At 46.6% G+C, this 21,384-nt stretch overlaps 1 long non-coding RNA gene across 1 annotated transcript in view; it reads right to left on the bottom strand.

The window, feature by feature from the left end:
• Positions 1-21,384, bottom strand: part of LOC133265658 (uncharacterized) — a 63,010-nt gene that overhangs the window by 2,560 nt on the left and 39,066 nt on the right. Inside the window, exons 2-3 of the long non-coding RNA XR_009742043.1 lie at positions 7,748-8,006; positions 3,474-3,623 (exon numbers count right to left, since the gene is read on the bottom strand). This is a non-coding gene — a long non-coding RNA (uncharacterized LOC133265658). The remainder of the gene's footprint in view (positions 1-3,473; positions 3,624-7,747; positions 8,007-21,384) is intronic.

Below are 21,384 nucleotides of genomic sequence, written 5' to 3' on the forward strand. Positions count from 1 at the left end.
GCTTCTCTGGAGTGGAGAAAGATGATGGGGACTGGAAAGGATGCAGGAAAAAACACAGACTTGATTTTGTCCTGTGATCAGATCAACCTGAATCAGAAAGGAAAGGGGCCACAGCTCCAGAAACAGCACCAGAAATAAGGGGGTGAGAAGTGACCCCCTCATTTCAGTAACACTGATCCAATATCATTCACTTGAGCAAAATGTGCCTAATTACATTTCCCTAAAATTAAAGGCAGTTAGAAATCACAGCTCCTTGGAATTTGTCTAAAAAGAAATACACCCCCCCCCAGCATTCTCATTCATATGGGTCTGTATTTTCAGGTAACTGGTGGGGCTGGGCTCTAGGGAGAGCAAAGCACAGCAGCCTCCCTCCCTCCTGTTTGGTCCAAAGGAAAGCTCAGGGTGAAAATCCAGCTGGATGAAATGAATGTCTCCTCTCTTACAGCACGCAGTAAAACAAAGGAGCACGGAAGATTGACTTTTATCGCGAAATTTGCCACAGTTGATCTTTCCAGCTAAGGATGTTCCTTCTCTGCTGGGCCTTAAATTTGCCCGCATGAAAGCACTATGGAAAGCTGAAGCAAATGAGTGGAGGTGTGAAATCAATATACATAAACTCAATGGCTGCGAGCCCCAAGGCTGAGGCTTTAGTTTGCTGCGCTTCATGCAAGATGAGCTGAGACCCCTCTGTTTGACTCCAGGCGAGCCTGCAGACAGACCTTTCACCTTCCGCCCTTGCTAATTCATCTTTGCTTTGTGTTAATGGAACAACAAATCCAGCTTTTGGACCCCAGAAAGAGATCTAATGATGGCAGGCATGGGAGAGGCATGGCTCCCAGGCATGCTCTACATGGGGAGGGGAATTTCTATCCCAAAAGCTCAGAAGGTTTTGGCAGGATATTTTACTTTGATATCAAATTTCCTTCTAGCTCATATTATACCACACAATCTCCACAGATGTGCTCTGAGCCAGACCCTTAGCTGGAATATAGTACTGTGGCTGCAGTGACTTTTAAAGGACGGTTATATTCATTAATGCTCTGATCTCTAATTCATGCATTTCCCTCTTACGAGTGGCCCAGGTTTAAATAGCTTATGTTTGTTACAAGGAACCGTGAGCAGGAAGGTGATGGTTATGCAGCAGCCACCACAGCAAAACAACTTCTGCTCCAAAACCAGCCCCTGTGCTGCAGAATGGGAAGTCAGAAACGCTCTGAATTACACACAGTGACAACCCAGCCTCACACCCTAATGCTTTCAGGTCACGGCATCACTCCAGATACTCAGGTCGCCCCCGAAACAGCCCCAAAATCCCCGAGCCCCCAAACGCAACAAACCCAGCGGAGTGCATGCATCAGAGCAGCCGGGACGGTTTCTGCCCTCGCAGTGCCCGTTCCCGGTGTACGGGCTCTCTCTTGTGGCTGCCTGCACGCAGCACACGGTGCTCGGCGCCCGCGGCGCAGTTCGGAGCACAGCCCTTCTGGCATGGCCCTGACCCCGAGTCCAGACTGGTTTGGGCTGGAAAGCACGTTAAGATCACCGAGTTCCAACCCCCTGCCATGGGAAGGGAGGTGCTGCTGTGAATGCAGCCCTCAGAAGGGCAGAGGTGGGAGGCTTCTGGCCCTAGTGCGCGTGAATGCTTTGCTTACAGCACTTCCAGCATTGGCTGCAATGGGCAGTGGCAGTTTCTTTCCAGATTACTGCCCTTCCAGGCAGCCAGGGCCATTAACTGCACAAAAGGATGTCATGGACCGATGCTCTGTGCCTGTGGTCTCTGCTGTTTTCATGGTCTTGGATGGTTTTGTGTCCTCCTGTGCTGCCAAGCCTGGCTGCAGGCAGAAGGTAATGTTCCTGGAAGGACTTTGGAGTGCAGACAGCTCTGCAAAGACAGCACTGGGACTGCAGGAAAGGATCCTGTCTAATTGCCAAACAGAGCTGGCATCTCCAGGTATCTGCATCAATCTCTATTTCTCACAGCCCAGCAAATAAAAGAGCCTTAATAACTCAGTGTGAGTGGCTGGTGAGTACAGCAACCCACTGTCTGCAGCTGCTGTTGCAGTCTGCAGACAGATCTCTGGAAAACCATGCCCAGCCTTGCCCATCTGCAGCTGCCCAGGACGTAGCTCCTGATGCCAGCAAGCACCTTATAGTACATACCTGGGGCTTGGTCACTGTCTGTATGTGTGGTAGGGAAACCACCCCACGCCAGCCAGCAGCACCTGAGAGCTCTCAGAGCTCAGCCACCCCTCTGGCTTTGGAGCAGGGCTGGCTGGAGATGAAAGCTGCTGCTGTGACCCAGAGAAGAGCCCGTGGCTGCTCCCTGCAAGTGCTGAGGCAGCACATTAATAATCCTGAGTGACAGCGCTCTCGGGAACTGATAGGCCAAGCTAACAGATATGTTGAGGCACGGGAAGGTGTCCATATGCTTTGGTGATTGCATTCCTCTCCCTTATTGCACCACATATGCTGTGCTTTTTGCACCTAATAGATTTCTAAATTAGCTCTTTCTGTCTGAGTGGTCGCCTTAAGTGTTTCCATATCACATCTTTTATGACTAATAAGGCTTCCATTTACTTAACCTGTGCTGCCATCGGTGTGTGACATGGTTTTACAGTTACCATACCCTGCTCAGTCCTCCCTGATGCTCTACGTTGGTGATGCTGTGCCACGCCATGTGGCTTGGGCACATAGGAGCAGCTCCATCCCAGGTGTAGGATGCCCCATGGGATATCCCTGGGCCTTCTCAGCCTCACACTTCAGGCTCTTTCACATGCCCCCATTCAGAAGGAGAGAAGAGGTTTGCTCTTTCCGTTCAAGACAAGACCAGAGGAAGAAGCAAAGACAGCAGCTGCTCTTTTTGTCACTCTGCATCCCTGTAAACATGCCCCATTACAGAGAACAGCCTGGAGGGACCTCTCTAAGCACGGGTTTAGCAAGGGAACGAAAGAGGCTGTTGAGAAATGAATAGCAACAACCCAGCGATGGCAGCACCTTTCAGGGCTGGGACCTGCTGACCCCTGAGCTGATGCATGGAGCTGAGCTAATTAAATAGAAAATAAACAGCCCTGAAGTGCCACTTGCCCAGACAGGATTGCTGCCCTCATGGGATACAGCCCACGCTGCCTCATGTGCAGGGAAATGGGACCAGGCAGCAGGAGATACGGGGTTGGTGCCAGTGCCATGCATGGCTGGATGTGGGGAGGACAACCTTGAACCTGTGGCTCTTGGTGTATGCTCGGTGATTGAATTTGGTGTAAAACACCATTATTGCTGAGTTAAGTGGAGCAGGCATGAGCCAAGGACCCTAACAGGGGCAGACAGGGCGATCACCTTGGTTTGCTCATATGGCACCTCATAGAGTGCTGGGGAGCCAGGGGTGATCCTGACAGCGGGACAACAGCAGTCATACACCACAAGTAGTACCTTGCCTCCCTCCACACCAACATAACACAGTCCTGCACCCCTGCTCTTACCTGCCCTGAGCCAGACAGGACAAACTGCCCCTCAGGAGATGAACTTTGCCGCTGATCCAGTGTCCAAACTGCCCTTTCCTGCTGGTTTCTTTGGTCTTGGGTATGAGCAACCAGAATTCCACTGGACATGCCAGGTCTTTGCAGCACCATCTGCAATACCAACAACATTCCTCTGCCTCCATGGAAAATACCTCTCTAGCGTCCTTGCTTTTTGTTTTCCCAGCCATAGGCAGGCTCAGAGCCACCCTGGAGCTGATGCATACAGGAATGCTCTTGCTATCCGGCTATTACTCCTTGCAGCAACATCCCTAAGTGCTCCAGTCCCCACACTAGTGATAGTCCATAATAGGTGTTGTTTAAGCATCTTGCCATATCCTGAGAGTCCCAGCCCTTCCTTCTGGCATCCCTGCAAGCGTTAATGGCAGGGTTCATGCCCCAGCAAGGCAGATGGTGCCCGGAGCAAAATAAGTGATGTTCTGAGATTGTTTTGTTTGATCAGTGCTATTAACCTGATAGATTGTTTGGGGAAGGGTTTTATCTCAGCCCTCACATCTGTTCTGCATTTGGAGGCAGCGGTGAGAGGCTGGGGGTGAAGAGCAGGTGCTGTGGAGTGTCTGGTGAACATTAGGGAACATTCACTTGGAGGCTCCGGGGCTGCCAAAAAGTGCACTGATTGGACAGATGTTACTTCATTACTGTCAACTCGTCATCCTGGATGTTTTAAGGGAACATTTGTTTGTTAAGGAAACACAGCTGTTACCAAGAAATTTGGGTTTCCTTCCCTTTTTTTAGCTGCAGGGCACAGGAAAAGCCCAAAGTATCTGGGCACCTGCAAAGCCCCTTTCTGGGCAGCACCCTGCACCCAAAGAAGGGGCATAGGCCTGGGAGGATCTTGCCTGTTCACCTACTACCCTCTTGCCCCAGGGCTCAGCCCTGTCTAAACTCTCCTGGACATGCTTTCCTAACCCGGTCTTCAAATTTTCCAGCACTTGAAGGCTGCTGACACTGACAGTCCAGAATCAAACATCACAGAATGGTTTGGGTTGGAAGGGACCTAAAAGCTCATCCAGTTCCAACCCCCTGCCATGCGCAAAGACACCTTCCCCGTGCCTCAGTTTCCCCACTGGGATTTTGGACAGAGCCAATTCCAGCCACAGCGATGTCAGGAGGTTTAATAAGTCCCCCCGTGTCCTGTGATGCTTTGAGGGGAGGCAAAGTTTGCTATAAGCTGCATGTGCAGTTTTCACAGGAGGAGCAGGCTGTGCAGTGACAGCCTCTGAATCCATACTGGGCAATGAATATCTACTGGAGTAGTGAGAGCATTTGTTAGCAAAGTCCTTCTTTATTAGGTATTTAACCCAAAGCAAGTCTCATTTTGCCTTTCCCCTGCGTTATAAATACACCTGCCAATATCTGCAACTAAGTGAGTTGGGAACTGTGCAGCGAATCCAAGCATCCCTTTGTGAGATGCTCCAGACCAGGTCTTCTGGAGCCACTGAATCACATCAGCTTAGGCAGCATCTGATCGATTCTGTATTATCATTGTCCCATCTATTAGCACAATAAACGATTGCCCTGCACTGACCTATCTGTATCTATATGTCTTCCCATGCCTTGCACAGCCTTGTTCTTCCCTTATCGATTTTTATCCTCCAGCTTTTTCCGCTTTGATTGATTCCAGCAGACGCGTGCAAATGAGGAGTCAAACATCTTTATGACTGGAGAACTTCACTGTTCTTAATAACCTCCCTCCCACTGATAAGCATTTAACAGCCGATACATGGGAGGAGCAGGCTGCTCATCCTGAAGGATGGAATGCTTTCTCCTTTCATTTCATCCCACTGGTTGCAGGCAGCTAAAAAGGTGGCTCAGCTTTATGCCTCCTTGTGACCTGTTTCTGTGTTTAATGTCATAGCCCTCAGCTCAGATGCTGCTTTTATGTGGCAGTAAGTCCAGAAGAACAAGCTAATTTCAACCGGGTGTCCTACAAAACGACCAGGAATAGGTCAGCTCCTGCCACTACCTGAAAAGAGTTCCCTGGTATTGCATAAGGCTGGAAAATAATCTTGCATATCAGCATCAGTGCTTCAAGCATGGCAGAAATCAGCCTCTGGAATAAGATACTAACAGAAGAGAGAAAACATCTACAGGTGTATCATGCAGGAGCATCTACACAGACAGCAGTTACTGAGTGCTTTGGTAGGTTTGCACCTATGGAAAACATCTCCTTGTCAAGCGAATTGTGTTTAAAGGCTCCTGAAACTACCAGCTAAAAATACTTCACTAGGGATGGCTGCAGAGAAACACCAGAGTGTTGGTGGAGGCAGAAAGGTGTAGATGAAATCCATTGATTAAATCTCCTCAAAAGTGAGACACAACCAACAAAATCAGCCATGAGAACAGCTCCTGCCTTTGAGCTAAGCCAGGTCATGTTTCAAACGTGAGCCTCACCCAGGTTCAGGAGCGAACCCAGCTCCTGAAGCACAGACTCCCTTCTCCTACCACCAACAGGGAGGAACAGGCAGGACAAAATCCCAACAAACATTACCCAGAGAGTTCACAACCCCCTCAAACCACTCAAGATTTACCCGGCTTTGACACTGCAGCTTGTAAAACTGTGCTCATCCTGGGCCATTGGGGACTGTGATTTTTAGGAAGGGATCCCCAGTGGCTCCCTATTTAAAATAAATGGGACACTGTGACCCAAAGATCCCCCAAGTCCTACGTATTGGGAATTACCAGCCTGACGTCCCCTCCTACCCATATCCCTTGTAAAGGCTGCTGGAATCGCAGATAAGGTGCTGGTAGTACCAGGCTTTGCCTTGCCTTATTAATGTTAAATAAAAGTTGGATGCTCTTTGCAGTTACAGCTGGAGCCTGAGACTTTCAGAAGGAATCTGCCGAAAATGACTTTTATATACTGACTGCCTGAATGGATAATTAAACAAATAACAAAAGTGAAATGCAATTTGGTTTTACCTCCTGGGAACATTAGCGTTAGTTTATTCTTTTTATCAAAAGACTTCAGAAAAAAAACCCAACTATGCAATTTAACAATATTGCTTTTGTAAACAATCTGAAAATCCAATAACTGTAAAACTTATGACATGTTATTAAAATGTCTGCTTTTTTTTGCTTTCTTCTCCTACAAGCGAAAAAGCAATTCCAATCTCAGATGCTATAATTTAATTATACACTTTTGGCTCTGAAGATACCATAATTCTTAGCACTGAATACATTCCATTTAATGGCCTTCTGGCATGTTTGGGAAGCTCAGACATCGCTGAGCACATTGGTCCGGTTTCACAAGAACTTTGCTCACTGGGTGCCTCACTCTTCTCAGCTCTGAGGAGTCTCAGTGTCCCCTCACCCAGCCAGAGTGACACTGGCCATGGGAAGAAGAGTTTGAGTTTCTTTATCTAATAGGCACGAGGGGGCTTTTGATGGGGATGGGATTGCACTGGGAAACAGGACACTTGCTTTTTTCTCCACAACCCTGAACAGCCATAAGAAATACTACCCAGGCACTAGGACCATGGTGCCTAGCAAGTCTCTGCCCTAAGCCCTGAGCCACAGTGCTGCAGATGCTGCCCCAGCATCAAGGTGCAGGAGGCCTACAAGAAATCTGTAGAGGATCTTTTGACAAGGGCCTGTAGGGACAGGCCAAGGGGAATGGCTTTAACCTGCCAGAGGGGAGACTGAGATGAGCTCTTAGGCAGAAGCTCTTCCCTGTGAGGGGGCTGAGGTGCTTGGCACAGGGTGCCCAGAGAAGCTGTGGCTGCCCCATCCCTGGCAGTGTTCAAGGCCAGCTTGGACACAGGGGCTTGGAGCAACTTGCTCTAGTGGAAGGTGTCTCTGCCCGTGGCAGGGGATGGAACTGGGTGAGCTTTAAGGTCCTTTCTAACCCAAACTGTTCTATGATTCTATGATCTATGACCTCGAGCAACATAACTTCAAGGGGCAACCACCCTGAGAATCATGGACATGCTCACCCGTGCCCACTGAAATGCCACAACCTCAGATCCACGCAAGTGCTGTCCCAGTCCTTGACCTCCCCTGTGCTCAGTCTGCCACCCCACATCCCTCTCCCTTCCCACCCCCTGTTGCAGTGACTTCAGCAAACAGACTTGATGCTTCAGCCATGACCTTCAGCAGAGCAAGAGCAGGACCCACCCTGGCCACAAGAGTGTTTCCAGCACAAGAACTAATCTGAACAGAATTTAAATGCTAACAAATAAATAAAGGCAAGCTACAGTGAGCTAGTAATAAGATACCTTTGGATGTTCATTATGGTGGATTTCCAAGCAGTTAAATACTTTAATGCATTTCCCTTTGGCTTGCATATCAATCTCACAGCCGGTCTGAAAGTAGCGTCTCATCTCCTCCCCCGTTATACATTATTGGTGAAATGCCTCAGTGGCACCAGCAGTGACTCTCCCACCAGGTAGGGGCTGTGATTCATTGACAGCAGCAGCGTGTGGATAATTGATGGCAAGTGATTGTCAGCATGTGATGATTATCTCTTCGGGTTGTCTGCAAAACAATTAATGAAAAGAATTTATTTAATTAATCATTTCCTGTAAATAAATGCATAAAATAAATCACGGCGTTGTTTCTAAAAATGGGTTGCTGTAAACGGCTGCCACATGTTAGAGTGATGGAGCTGATGGTGTGGAAGAGGCACTGGAGAGGCTGAAATACAAAGTGGATGGCAGTTAACCCTTCCTCCAGACTTTGGAAATGTGGGACGTTTCTGAGGGAATGGACACCTTCCACTAGAGCTCCAAGCCCTATCTAACCTGACCTTGAACACTGTCCTGTCCCTACAGGCCCTTGTCCAAAGCCCCTCTCCAGGTTTCCTGTAGCCCCTTTAGGCACTGGAGCTGCTCTAAGGTGTCCCCTTAAGGAGCCTTCTCTTCTCCAGGCTGAACCAGCCCAGCTCTCTCAGCCTGTCAACCACTGTGTGATTCTGTGATGTTCCTCACTGATCTCATCTCCATCACAGCGAGAGCACAGGCTGGTGCTCAGCTGCTGGACCCCCAGGTTACCTCTGTTCTAACCTCCCTCAGTACAGACTCTGTTTTGTTCCTGTTCCAGCTCTGGGTTGTTCTGAGGACTCAAACTTGCACCACACAGTGAATCTCAGTCCAGCTCTACGTGCTGCAGAGCCCCTTTAGCTGCTCTCTATGTTACCAATGCTCAGTCTTCAACCCTGCACTACCGCAGCATCTCCTAACTGCTACTCCCCAAAAAGGCATAAACCCTGCCTCACACAGATGTCAGTTCCTTCAAACACTCTATGTCTATGCTGGATGCCACCTGGGATAAGCCCCGTACAGCTGGGACAGTATCATACTGCATCGCAGCATGGCATTAGGGTGTTTGAGATGCTTGAAGTCCGCCTGCCTCCCAGAAAAGCTTGTGATAGAGCATCTCATAGGGATAAACCTACCTTTGGCTGCTGCCAGAATCCCGCCTGTAAATCAGGGCAGACTTAGGCCATTGCAGAAAACAATGGGCACTAGAAAAAGTGAGCAGGTAGGTGTTCAAATAATAATGCCACATTTCCATCCAACTAACCCCAAGCGGAGACAAGCACGAGATGTGTCATAAAGCGACAGCGCTTCCAGAACACTGGAAGTTTCCAAAATTAATTTTCTTCATTTTACTTTATTAAAATTGCTTTCATTTATCTCCCCTCTTAAATATTTTATTTTTCCGTATTAATGGCTGCAATTTCTACTGCAGCTTGTTTCTGTCATTAACACTGTACAAACTTAATATCATTAGTAGTTTTTTCCCTTAATTATGTGAGTGGAGAAGAAAAACATCAAAGTTTCCGTGAAATTGGAATAGTATATCTAAATTGCCTCATGTTTATTTTAACATTAACAGTAAATGAAGCTAATGGGCTTTTATATTATTAAAAGCAGCCATTTGTGTCCTGCCTGCTGTAATATATAGCAAAGCTTTAAAAGATGTTAAATAATTAGTTATTTAATAGGGATGTGCAAAATAGATCAAACAAAAGGCAAACTTCCTGGTAGCAGAAGCTTCCGTTCAAACCAGGGCCCCTTTGTGATCCCTTAAAATTGGGGTTTTCCTACCCCATCTTATGTCCCACTGTTAATCTGATTGCTTTAATCTGCAGCAGGCCCAGAGGGTTCCCAGTTTGTCAGCCTGGGGGACAGCACAGTCTGTGCCCAGAAGCAATGGTGATGATGGCATCGAGAGGATGCATGGCTGCAGCTCCCATGGGGGCTCAGAAACAGCTCCTGCCCCGTGCAAGATCTTTCATGGAGCGCAGTGACCTTCCCTCATCCCTTGCCAAAGGCTCCTGTGCTCCAGGAGGTGAAGGGGGTGATGCCAACAGGGAAAATGCTGTTGGTTTTCACTGCTGAAGCATAAGGGCAGGACCCCCACAGGCATCCTTATGCTTTGCAGTGTAAGTTTTCTACAGACAAGCCCAGCACACATCAGGAGTTATCTACTCCAAAATTCACACCAACAAATGCATTCTTTCTTCCTGGGAAAATCTGTAGCAGTGACAAAACCTTAGCAGCCAGATAACAGATGTAATGATGAGGGATGATAACGCTCTCTCCATCACTCTTCCATTGAATGAAGCCTATGGATTTCAGCACAAGGACAAATTCAGGCACAAGTTGCTCACTTGTGGCCATATTGAAACACTTTAGGACAATATTTGGCAATTATGGCTATTGCCTTTAGGGTAATACTGCAAAAGCCTACCCGTCTAACAGGAATTAACTGCAGGATTAGTGCCACTTTCCCATGTTCCCAAAAGGCAGCAAAGCTGAATTCTTTTTAACACCCCATGCTCATATAGGATGATATTTAAACACCTCCTGGTATTGCCTCTCACTCCTTCACACTCGTACTTCAGCACTTTACAAACACCATTAACAGCCCGTATCTCCCTTTCCCGTTTGTTTCTGTGCTAAGGAGATGCATCGCTTAAACCAGCTACAGCCTAAGGAAAGGGTGTACGAATGAGCAGTTCTCTCTTTTGACCTATTAGTGCTATTAAAAATGTGCCTGGAATTAATAACAATAATAAACTGCTGTGGCTTAAATAAAATCAATAACAAATGGCAGCTTTGCAGAAAGCCTTGGGAAAAGGCTCTAAGAGGGGAGGGAGGACACAGGGAAGGATGCACTGGGGAGCACACCTGGGAATGACAGAAAGTAATGGTGTTCCCTGGCTTAAACTTAAGCAGGGTTTAACTCTCAGGGGTTATTTTCTGCGTGCTGCTCATCTCACAGCATCTTCACAAGGGCTTTTTGAGCAGTGTGATCCCCCGACACCAGCCTCAAGAGTAGCTGTAAGTCTTGGCTGGTGAAGAGATGCTATTTCCTGTGCCTTGGAGACATGGAAAGCTGTTGAGATAGGGATCGCTCTGCCTCTCTGCAACACGGGCTGCACATGTAGGACAGGGAAAAATAAATAAACTGGCCCCATATTGCAAGCCACAGGAATTTGTCATATGAGGAGCACTGGAGAGGGGAGAAATCACCATGCGGTTGTTACTCCTGTCTAGGAAAACTAGTTCACACCAGCAGACCGTGAGTTTATACCAGGTTGTAATGGCCTGGTTGTTCTTTCATCACCCATGAGCGTCTGGCTGAACTTTAAAAAGGAGCCTTCAGTGGTCAAAGGCAGCTTGAACAACTGGGCATAGCAGAGGAGTGTGCTGGGGATACCAGTGTGGGTAAAGATGAGGGATGAGGTCAAGCGGTTTTGCTTTAGTCTGCTTTAGGGAAAATAAGAGGTAGAGTGGGAGAAAAGAGGAATTGCTTAGGGAGATACAAGGTTTGCTTAAAACATCCAGATCTTGGACCTTGGGATGACACAGTAGACTTAAGGGTTTGCAAGCCAGAAAGTGACCTGATCCAAGGCACTAGTTTCACCCCCTGCTTGGACTGCAGCAGGGTCAGAAATGCCACAATCTCCCTTGGTGAGAACCAAGATCATACTTGCTGAGCTTCAAACTTTATCCCAAGAGACCCCAGTCAGTAAAGGAGACACCAAGGGGCCAAAGTGCAAACCATCACCCATGGGTGTGAAGCAACACTGAGCATCCACTCCTGTCCCTAGCTGCAGTTTCAAGGAGCTTTTGCACCTCCAGCTGCATCCATGCTCTTCACCCTTCCCAATCCATAGTGGGTGCCACTGCTCCTTCATCTGAGGCAGCAGCATCCAATGATCCACTGTGAGAAGGCAGGTTTATCCCCCTCCATCCCACACCTCCAGGCAGGAGGGATGGGAGGAACATGGCCCGTTGGCCGAGAGAGAATAATTACAAGGAAGTGACAGCTTTCCTTCTGCTTAACTTGCTTTGGAAGGAACAGTTGGGGGTACTACAGAAACTAATGTAAGGTAATGTAATCATTTACAGAAGATTTGTGGTAAATGAATGTTTGGCCTCTGTCCAAGCACACAGCCAGGGCTCATTACACCGGAGGAGATGGCAGTGAAAGCTTTCCACGGCCACTGTTTGTCTTGCATTTCATCTCATGTCTGACCCCCCTGACCTCGGAGAAGACTTTGCTTTTGGCTGGCCGGATTTCAGCTGCGGGAAATGCCATTTCTAAATGACAGCACCGTACACGCTCACCGTGCCGGACCTTCCGCGCTGTAACGAGCCCCGGCCTGTTCAAACCCCGCCACTTGAGGGAAGAACACAGGATTTTGTTTTATTATGCTTTTTTTTTTCCACATGAAACCAGCAGCGAGGGCCCTGGGACAGGGTAACTTAGCAACTCCACCGCAGGGATTAGGAAAATTGACTCCAGACCAAACTAAAACAGCAGAGTTTCCTGTTTTGAGCCACTCTGTACTGTATTAAAATTATTTATGAAATGGGTAAGAAGGAGGGGAAGGATGGGGAGCTGGGGCTGCTGCTGGGGGGGATTTCATCCCACTACTGAGCTCACAGCAGAGACAAGCAGCATGTTGGGGACCAGGATGCTGAGCTGGGTCTCAGCAACAGGACTATGGATCATCTGCACATGCAAAGCTTGGGTCAGCAGCTCTGGCCCTCCAACCTGGTTAGCAAAGCACTGGGAAGCATCCCAAACCTCCTGGCACTATTGTGCAGGGGCAGATTCTCATCATGGTGAAGGAGGAAAGATCAGACCGATCTGAGCTTCTGGGACAAAACAGATGAAGCCCACAAGCACACTGAAGTCAATGAACAAACCCATCCCTTCAATGTATCTGCTGATCTCTCAACTCCAGGCAAAGTTTGGAGGGCTGCAGTTAAAAAGATTTTTTTCCCCCTTTTCTATTTAAAGGTGACAAACTTCAAGACAAACAGAGGATGCAAAGAAGCACAGCCCTGCATCCCTCAGACCCCTGCTTGGTCAGGGCAGAAACACTGGCATAGTTTTGGCACCACGCTGGCGTCTGCTTTAGGCAGCAGCATTGAACAAGGGACAGAGGGACACAGATATGAAGGGTTTGAGGGAGATCTTGCTCCATTTTCTTTGGCTGTTTTCACTCTGGAGCCCCAGAGATGTGCAAGGCAGAGCTGTATCTTGAGCTCTCCTGGCTGCAGTTGTGTCCAGGGACTCCACCAGATAATGGGGATGCTCTTGGCATCACCCCAGAGGTGTGGGCAGAAGGGAACACGTGCCCCTCATGCTTTCCTGTGGGAAGCAGTTCTCCTGCTCCTCCCATGTTCCCCCTGCGGTTGAGGCAGCTCCATTTTTTTGGCACTTGCTTTTCTTGTATTGTTACAGCTTTCAAAGAGCTGCTTTTGTTTAAGGATTTTGGTAAATGGCATTAAGCAAAAAACATCGCTGGTTTCAAACCTCCCCAGTCTGCAACAGGGGAAAAAAGTCAACGAGACCCACAGGCAGCAAACAGCTTGCTTAAAGTCATCAGCAGGTTTAAAATAGCCTTGTCCCATGATTGCCCATGTCAGAGGCCTTTGCTGTGAGCTACTGGAGGCTCTTCAGGGCATCTAAAAGACATCTACTGTGTTGTGAGCTGAGCTGAGGCCCCCCTTTCTTCTAGTCATGCACAGCCACCCCGCAAAGCCCCAGAGCTAAAGACCCACAGATGAGGTATTAGCTAGAAAAGTGATGTTTCACATTGGCCAACACGGATTGAGGACCTGGATGGTGCAGTGGGAGCTGACCTGATGATGGATTCCTGCTGGAGTGGTCGTGGGCTGTGCCCACACTAGGTGGGAATAAGCATAGCACCAGCTTTGTCCATGGACATGGGTAACTTCTGTCCTTGAGGCTGGGTTGAAAGCACTACCATCATTCAGCACCTGAGAGAACACCTGAAAACTGCTTCTTTTTCCATTTAAGTAGGAAGATTTACTACTTAAAAGGAGACATGCCTTAAATGTGCAAGAAGGAAATTCAAAAGGCAGAGAAAAAGTACCTTGTCAGAGCCCGGTTCTCCTGCCATTTATCTTCTAGTCCTTAAGACATATTAAAATAGATTTAAAAGGACACTTTAAGTTTTGTCTCTTTAAGGGACACATTAGTGCTACATAAGCTTTTGTTTTAATTAAAATAGGTATTGAAATCCTCCATGAAGCTTCAGTGCAATTGTTACAGACTGCAGTTTCCTTATGTGCAGTGCAGCCAAAATATATTGTAGCTGTTATCTTGCAACAAGGCAGAAGTCTTATTAATTTAGTTCAATCAAATCAAAGCCGCTTTAATTTACAAAGCAATAAAATCTGCAAGCATCACTTTAGATCAAAGAACTAAAAACAGCCTAAACACAAGTGGAATGTTTATTTTGTACAATGGTCCATAACTGCATTTATGTGATTTAAAAGCTTTTTGAAGCATGTGATAATATTACATGCATATAGAATTGTGTCCTTGTTGTGGATCATTACTCCCCACAGAGACCAAAAAGCATTTGCTGTTCAACTCCTACCTAAAATATTTCCTTCTCTGTTTTTTTTTTTTTTTCCCCTTGCCTTAAATGGGATCTCTATGGTAATTTTTTTGCAGGGCTGTGATGCAAAATCATTTACTAACAGGGATGGGAATGCTCTATGGCGTAAGGAAAACTCAGCCAGTTTCCCAACTTTGGATGAAGGGGATATTTGATGGTTTTCCAGCACTGAAAGATGCTTCACTCAAGGGGCAACAACAGCTGGGCACCTCTAGGAATCCAACCCCACCACAGCTGCTTGGAAGAGCCCAACACCAAGCAAAAAGCGAGTTAGGATGCTCTGGAGCTAACTTCCCTCATCCTCCTGATATCAGCCATATCTGGCTGAGGTTTCTGCACTAAGCGGACACAATGTGATGGGAAGAGCAGGGTGGTCCATCCTGCTGGGATGGATTGAGATGTGTAGGAGATGCTCTGATCTCCCTGTGTTTGAAGGGTGTTTGATCTGGGGAGAAGCCCACTACAGTTACCAAATAAAGACTAGAAAGAGCCCTGTGTTTTTAGGTTTCAGCTGTGTGTCTGTAAATAATTTGGTGCAACAATGCCTGCTCTACTGTACTTTGGAAGGAATGAAAAGTATTTGCACGTTAACAAAGGGATTTAATGGATTGGAAAATGACTGTCATTTTGAACATGAGGCTTTCCACTGTATTTGAGAAATCACACAAAGTGCTGAAAAACTGGATGCTGTTTCTCACCTCCCCATTAAATCCTTCCAGATGTGGGGAGAATGAAATATGTGTGTAACTGAATAAGCCACCCCAGTGAAAGGCCAGCTCTTCGCCAGCATTGTTTGTAATGCGAACATGTAGTAGTGCAGATTTTGATAGACTGAGGAATATTTCTGCCAGAGGTTTTTTGGATGATGCTTTACACCAGCATCACCGATGTTTGAGACTTCAGGTTTAAAAGAACCCATCCAAACCCAGACCTAAACACATCTGGTTATCTGACTTTTCCTTGACTTCTTACTCAGGCCAGGAGATGGTGGCAAAACCACAAACTCTCAGGAAAAATAGTTGGAATACAGAACAGTGTTTAGGCAAAAAGGAAAATACATACTGGGAAAAATCAGTTGTAGTCAAATGATGGAAAACTACTGAAACTGCCATGGCTTTCTAAGAAATAACCCATCTCAGCCTGAGTCCTCTGTGTTACCGACTTCCCCATCCAGACCCAGCGCCGGGTGAGCCGGTCCCCAGCAGCCATCCATGGGATTTGCAGCTGGAGCAGCCGGCTCGTGCCGCCCTCTCTTGCTGCCATCCATGCGGTGGAAAAGGCAATTAAGCTAACTGGGTTTTTTAAGTTTTCGAGTCACTGTAAATAATATGGAGCATGAGTTATGCCACAAGGGCGACAGTAATTGCCGGCTTCTTCACTTTTTATTGCCAACAGCACACTGGGAGCTGTTTTATTGGCCCATTTGACTGTAGAAAAGCCCTGCTGGGGTATGTCTTGCCCTCCCTAAATCTGCCTCCGGGGCTGGGCTCTCCAGAATCTCCCGCAGGCTCCGTTTACCTGGCTGTCATCGCTTCCCAACCCACCAGCACCAGGGATGATTTAAGCACTCTTCAGGCCACGAGCACTAGCTGTATTTTCCATGGTAAGACCTGCAAACACTGTTGTTTGAGTGGGGATCTCTGGGTATTTTCATCCCAATTCCTCCCATATATTGACATCAGGCGCTGCTCCTGCCTAACATCCATGCCTGACTGCAATTAGTGCATCCTACAGGATTTCATCCAGCAAGAACCAAGGTGCCATTCATGGATCTGCTAAAAATCATCTGTGCTTCAAAGCCAGAGCCCATTCAAATTAAAATCTTTCATTCACTCCCCCTGACTTGGCACAGGAGTGAATGAAACCATCAGCACAATCCCTCTTCCCACTTATCCTGGTGTAAAATGGAGGAGTATCTCACCACTGCGCCTATGCACCATATGCATCTGTTGTATCTACCTCCCTGTACCATGTGCCCACCTTTGCTTCAGAAAAAGCCCTTCTCGTAGTGGCCAGGATGTAAATCGTGGAAAATGACACACAAAGTGGAAGTTTACAATACACAACCTTCGTCCTGGTCCACTACCTGTTAGTAAAAAGCAGGAGCATTTTCTCCCCGCCTCTGCTTGTCCTTGAATCCATTACTTTTCCCGTTGCTGCTTAAGATGGCTTTATAAAGAAGAGGAAACTTCAATGGCAGCAGATGGCAGATAAGTAGGAATGGTAAATAGTTTTAATTACTGCATAATGTAAGTGAGACAATAAAGGGGAGAGAGTGGGAACAAGCTGCTGCCATGGCAGCCCTGGAACTGTTGCGGGACCCAATTTGTCTGGAAGGCAGCATGTGTTGCTTTGAGTCTTAGGAGGGCTTTAAAAGAGAATGCCGAAAAATATTAATTGCATGGCTCATCTGCCCATCCATCTTCACAAGCGAGTAACACGCTTCCTTAATTTCAGGGGAATCGTTTTCAAATGGGAATCATGCAAATGAGTATTTTAGCTATTCATTTGTTTTACTGCAAGCGCTTTGTGAGCAAATGGCCTACAGCTTGCAATGAATTAAAAGACACGGGCACTGGAGACCGATTTTTAATACAAAGTCTTGACACAGAGACGACCCCGACCGACAACACAGAAAATGTTGGCATAGCAACTTTGGGCATTTTCATGCAAATTGGCTCCTATATAGATGATACGAATGCAATGTTTTCCTTCAACTAATCATCATAAAATTAGTTTCACTATATTTAAATGCTTCTACTTAATGCATTATATCCATATGCATGAAATTGCCTCAGCTAATGCAGTACATAAAATGCCAAAGATACAATGAATAGCCAAATTGCAAACAGTTATGTTATCTCCCATAAAAACTCCTTTTTTCTTATTGAATGTGGGGGCCCCAAAGGCATCTATCACAAATTGCTATTAATGCACATACACACATAGGCGCGTGCACCCACACACAAAACACCTACATTTAAGTAACATTAAGGTTGTTATGCAATCTAATACAAGCCAAAACACCTAAATTCAAGCTGGGGTTTTTGCTTATTGTTGCCTCCATTGTAGTTATATCTGTACTCATGATCATGCGACTTATTAGCTTCACAGGCAAGATGAATCTGATGTTCTATTATTATATACCCAGTTTTCTAAACACCAAAGAAATAACATTTTGCATGAAGCTACCCCCATGCAGGTCCCTGGGTCACATTGTTCCTGTAATACTCAGATCTGCTCAGAGGAGAAGGAGAAACTGCTGCTGCCACTTGGAATTTCTGTGGTTTTGATGATTTTATTCCAAATCCTGCTACAAAAAAGCACTTACGGTTTTTGACCAGATTTACTTTTTGTTATATGTGGATAACAGTGGTCTGAAGGATAGGTTTGTCCTGTGTATGCCCTTGTTTAACACTTGCTCTTCAGTCTGGGACAGGATCTCCCCAGTCTCTCTGCCTGCTCCCCACATTGAAAGCAATTTTCCCTAAGCATGACCTGACAGGAGGAAAATGATTCCATCTGCATTATAGGCCTGAGCAAGCAATTTCTAGAGTCAATGAAATGGACTTCTTGGACCTTGACTGAGCTCAGTCCAATGCTCAGATATAAAGGTCGGTGCTGTGCTCCCCTACAACATATCTCTTGGCCTTGAATATAAATGACTCTGGGTTGCATAAACAAGCATGAGCTATTAGAACAGAGGCACAGAGGAATTCACATTTGCTTCCCAAGAGACTCTTAGATCACAGAATCCCAAACTGGTTTGTGTTGGATGGGACCTTAAAGCTGATCTAGTTCCAACCCCCCCGCCACGGGCAGGGACACCTTCCACTAGAGCAGCAGCTTGTGTCCAACCTGGCCTTGAACACTGCCAGGGATGGGGCAGCCACAGCTTCTCTGGGCACCCTGTGCCTCAGCACCCTCACAGGGAAGAGCTTCTGCCTAATCTCTTTTGGAGGGTTCAATACACGTTTTCAGTGTCAAGCAGGACAGACTACAAATGTATTTTGAATATCTAAAACACTAGGGACAATAAATCATTAAAGAAAACTTTACATCACGCTAAATGCTGTTGGGGGAGTTGTATATTCGGAAGCATTCAACCATTCATCTCCTCCAGCTAAGAATCCAATGGGAAATGAATGGTGAAATCTTTATCCCAGCTTGTAGCTGTTTCAGATGGTGCCTGTATCTCTGACTTCTGAGGGTGCAAATGTCACTATGGAAGTGCCAAGTGGGATCATCACACCCAGGTAATAGTCTCTCATGAGATCCAATACTGAGAAGGAGATCTCAAAAGACTCCAGTATCTATACACAAGGGGTGCAATGTTGTGCATCCTCCTCATCCCAAAATACGTGATCAATGGTGCGTTTTAATTCTGTGTATTTTGCCATAGTCCTTAGGGCCCAAATGCTCTTCCAGAAAGTACTGATTTTAATGGAATCAATTCTTCTAATGCTGTAAATATGGACAGTCCCAAGCAATCAGCAAGAGTAACCCCCAAATAGCTGCCTGGCTGCTTTTACATAACCTCAAATTGTTGAACGACTCATCTGGTTCTGATGTCCAACCCTGGAATTCCCTCTCTGTGCATCTCCTCGGTGGTTTGGTACCACTTGCACAGAGATAAACCACCTTTACCTCATTACTCAAGGACTAATTGCAAGATGATTTAATTAAAGCATACCTCTCCTTCCCCCAAGTTAGTTGTATTTCATATTGCTCTAGTAGGAGTAATTTGCAGAAATTAAGCATTGCATGTCACTGAAATGGTACAGGTGCAATGGAAGAAAAAACCCCTTCATGCAGCAGCAGGCAGTGCCACCAGAGCTCACTGAAATCTCTGTAATGAGCCATTAATTCAGCAAATGCTGTACTTTGCAGCAAACAGTCAAATTACCCACAAAGAGGCTGGTTTTGAAACTTGTAGGTTATTCAGACTTGCTCAATGAACTCTTCATGCAAATGTATTTTAGCCCATTGGGCAAACTCTTTGCTTGGAATATTTGCTACATAAACGCACAATTAGCCCCAAGAATTTATTACATCATCATATCTATAAGGCCAAAAGCAGGATAAGGAGAGGAAGTCAACACCAATAACGGGAGCATTGAGAGCTCTTGTAGAGAACAGGAAGAGGCACAGACACAGGATAAGTCCTCAAGTTTTGGCCAAAGAGTTGGCGAAGAGGTCAGGAAGAAATTACTTTATGGGTATAAAACCATTGTGTCTTCTGGAACCAGGGATGCTCCTGGTCCTGACCTGTGAAAGCACATTTACACACTCACAGACATCTGTGCAGACCACATACACGTTTACCATATATTAAACACTGCAACCAAGCCCCACAGGCGTCTGTGACAAAAACCTGGGGGGAAAGGGAGAAATGATTTCTTGTGGGGGCTGAGAACATCCCCACTTGCACCATCCCCTGCTGACAGCAGTGTCACAGGGGAAATAATCCCAACATTTACAGCTCTGCTTTCTACCAGGGCCAGCAATTTTTCAAGCTGTTAATTCACTTCATCTCATGATTCACAAGTGCGTGCCTCCCAGATATTGGCAATCATAATTTTTATTACTAGTTATTGTAACAGTGAAGTCATATTTGTCTCCATTTCACCCTGGAGAGTCATGCAGCAGCAAATTAACATGGTAAGCAAAGCAAGATAGGCAGATGCTGATGGGGTAATGCTATTGCTGCTTTCCAAAGGTGTCACTTCTTGAGGTGCTCACTGCAAGTCCTCCAAAGCTACAGTGTCACTGGCACACAGGGTCCATGCTGAACAAAGATGGGGACATGGGTGCGAGTTCAATCTCAACCTCCAGACCAGGGGAAAGCTCATGGGGCTCTGGGGCAGCAGGAGGCTTTCCTGGCCCACATTTATGTCACGCACCAGCACAGTGGGGGATTTGGCACTGACACTGCCCATCACTGAAGCCTCCTCATTGACATGCCACCAATTCCCTTCTCTTTTCCTCACATGTGATAATATGTGTTTAAAAGCCGTAAAATAAGACCAAATTTTGCTGAAAGAAACAAACCAGCATTTCTTTTGGCTTGATATAAACCACGTTTTTGCCTGCAAATGTGCACAAGTAAAAGAGAGCTTGGCAGGCAGCTTTTAAAATGAAATTAAATCTTGATGCAAGCTACAGGACAGGCTTTTGTCTGTAATCCCCCAAACACCTCCTGCGCAGGAGCAGGGTGCCCAGTCCCACATCCAGTCCCCTGTTTGCCCACGCAAATTCCCCGCTCCAGGCAGGCATTTCTCAGTATGGATTTAAGCACAGTTCACAACACCCATTTTGTAGGGTTTGGGAATGCGTTATTTTCCAGACCCTACTGTCTGTGGAGCTGGATTGCATCAGATGGCAGTTAGCTCTGTATCCAGATAATTCACATCATCATTTTAAGCAGACAAGGAATGACTCTTTAAAGGAAAATTTGACATAATCAGGGTCACTTTATATATTACCTCACAGGCCAAAGCCTTCCCTAGCTGGGAAAAAAATATCCACTCTCAAGTGTGCTGGTCAGGCTCCCTCCAGCCCTAAGCATCCCATGGGATTTTGTCACTTATCAATTAATTGGCATCATCACCGTGGAGGAGAAACCACACATCATGAGGGCTGAGGGAGAGAATGAGAGTCAGAACCCATGTGCTGGCTGGATCTTGTGGAGGTAGGCTATGCTAAAAAGGGCGGATACCCATCCCTGCTGTAGGGTACCCAACTGCTGGTGGATGCTTCAAGACACATGAGATGGTTTCCTCCCTGGAAAGCTTCTTTCTCAATCGGCAAAATTAGGTAAAACAGTAGGGAAAACTGAGCCAAGTCCCCTTCTCCCACTCCTCTGTGCTTGAGACAATCCAGCCCAGGTGAGGGGATCCGAGCAGCTCCCAGAGAGGCATCTCTGTCACTTAAGCTATAATTTGATATCTAGAAGTTCAT

The sequence above is a fragment of the Pezoporus flaviventris genome, unplaced genomic scaffold, assembly GCF_033815535.1.
Source record: "Pezoporus flaviventris isolate CSIRO_AGI_PZ_B2104156 unplaced genomic scaffold, CSIRO_AGI_Pfla_v1 ptg000006l, whole genome shotgun sequence".
In the NCBI taxonomy this organism is placed as follows: Eukaryota; Metazoa; Chordata; class Aves; order Psittaciformes; family Psittacidae; genus Pezoporus; species Pezoporus flaviventris.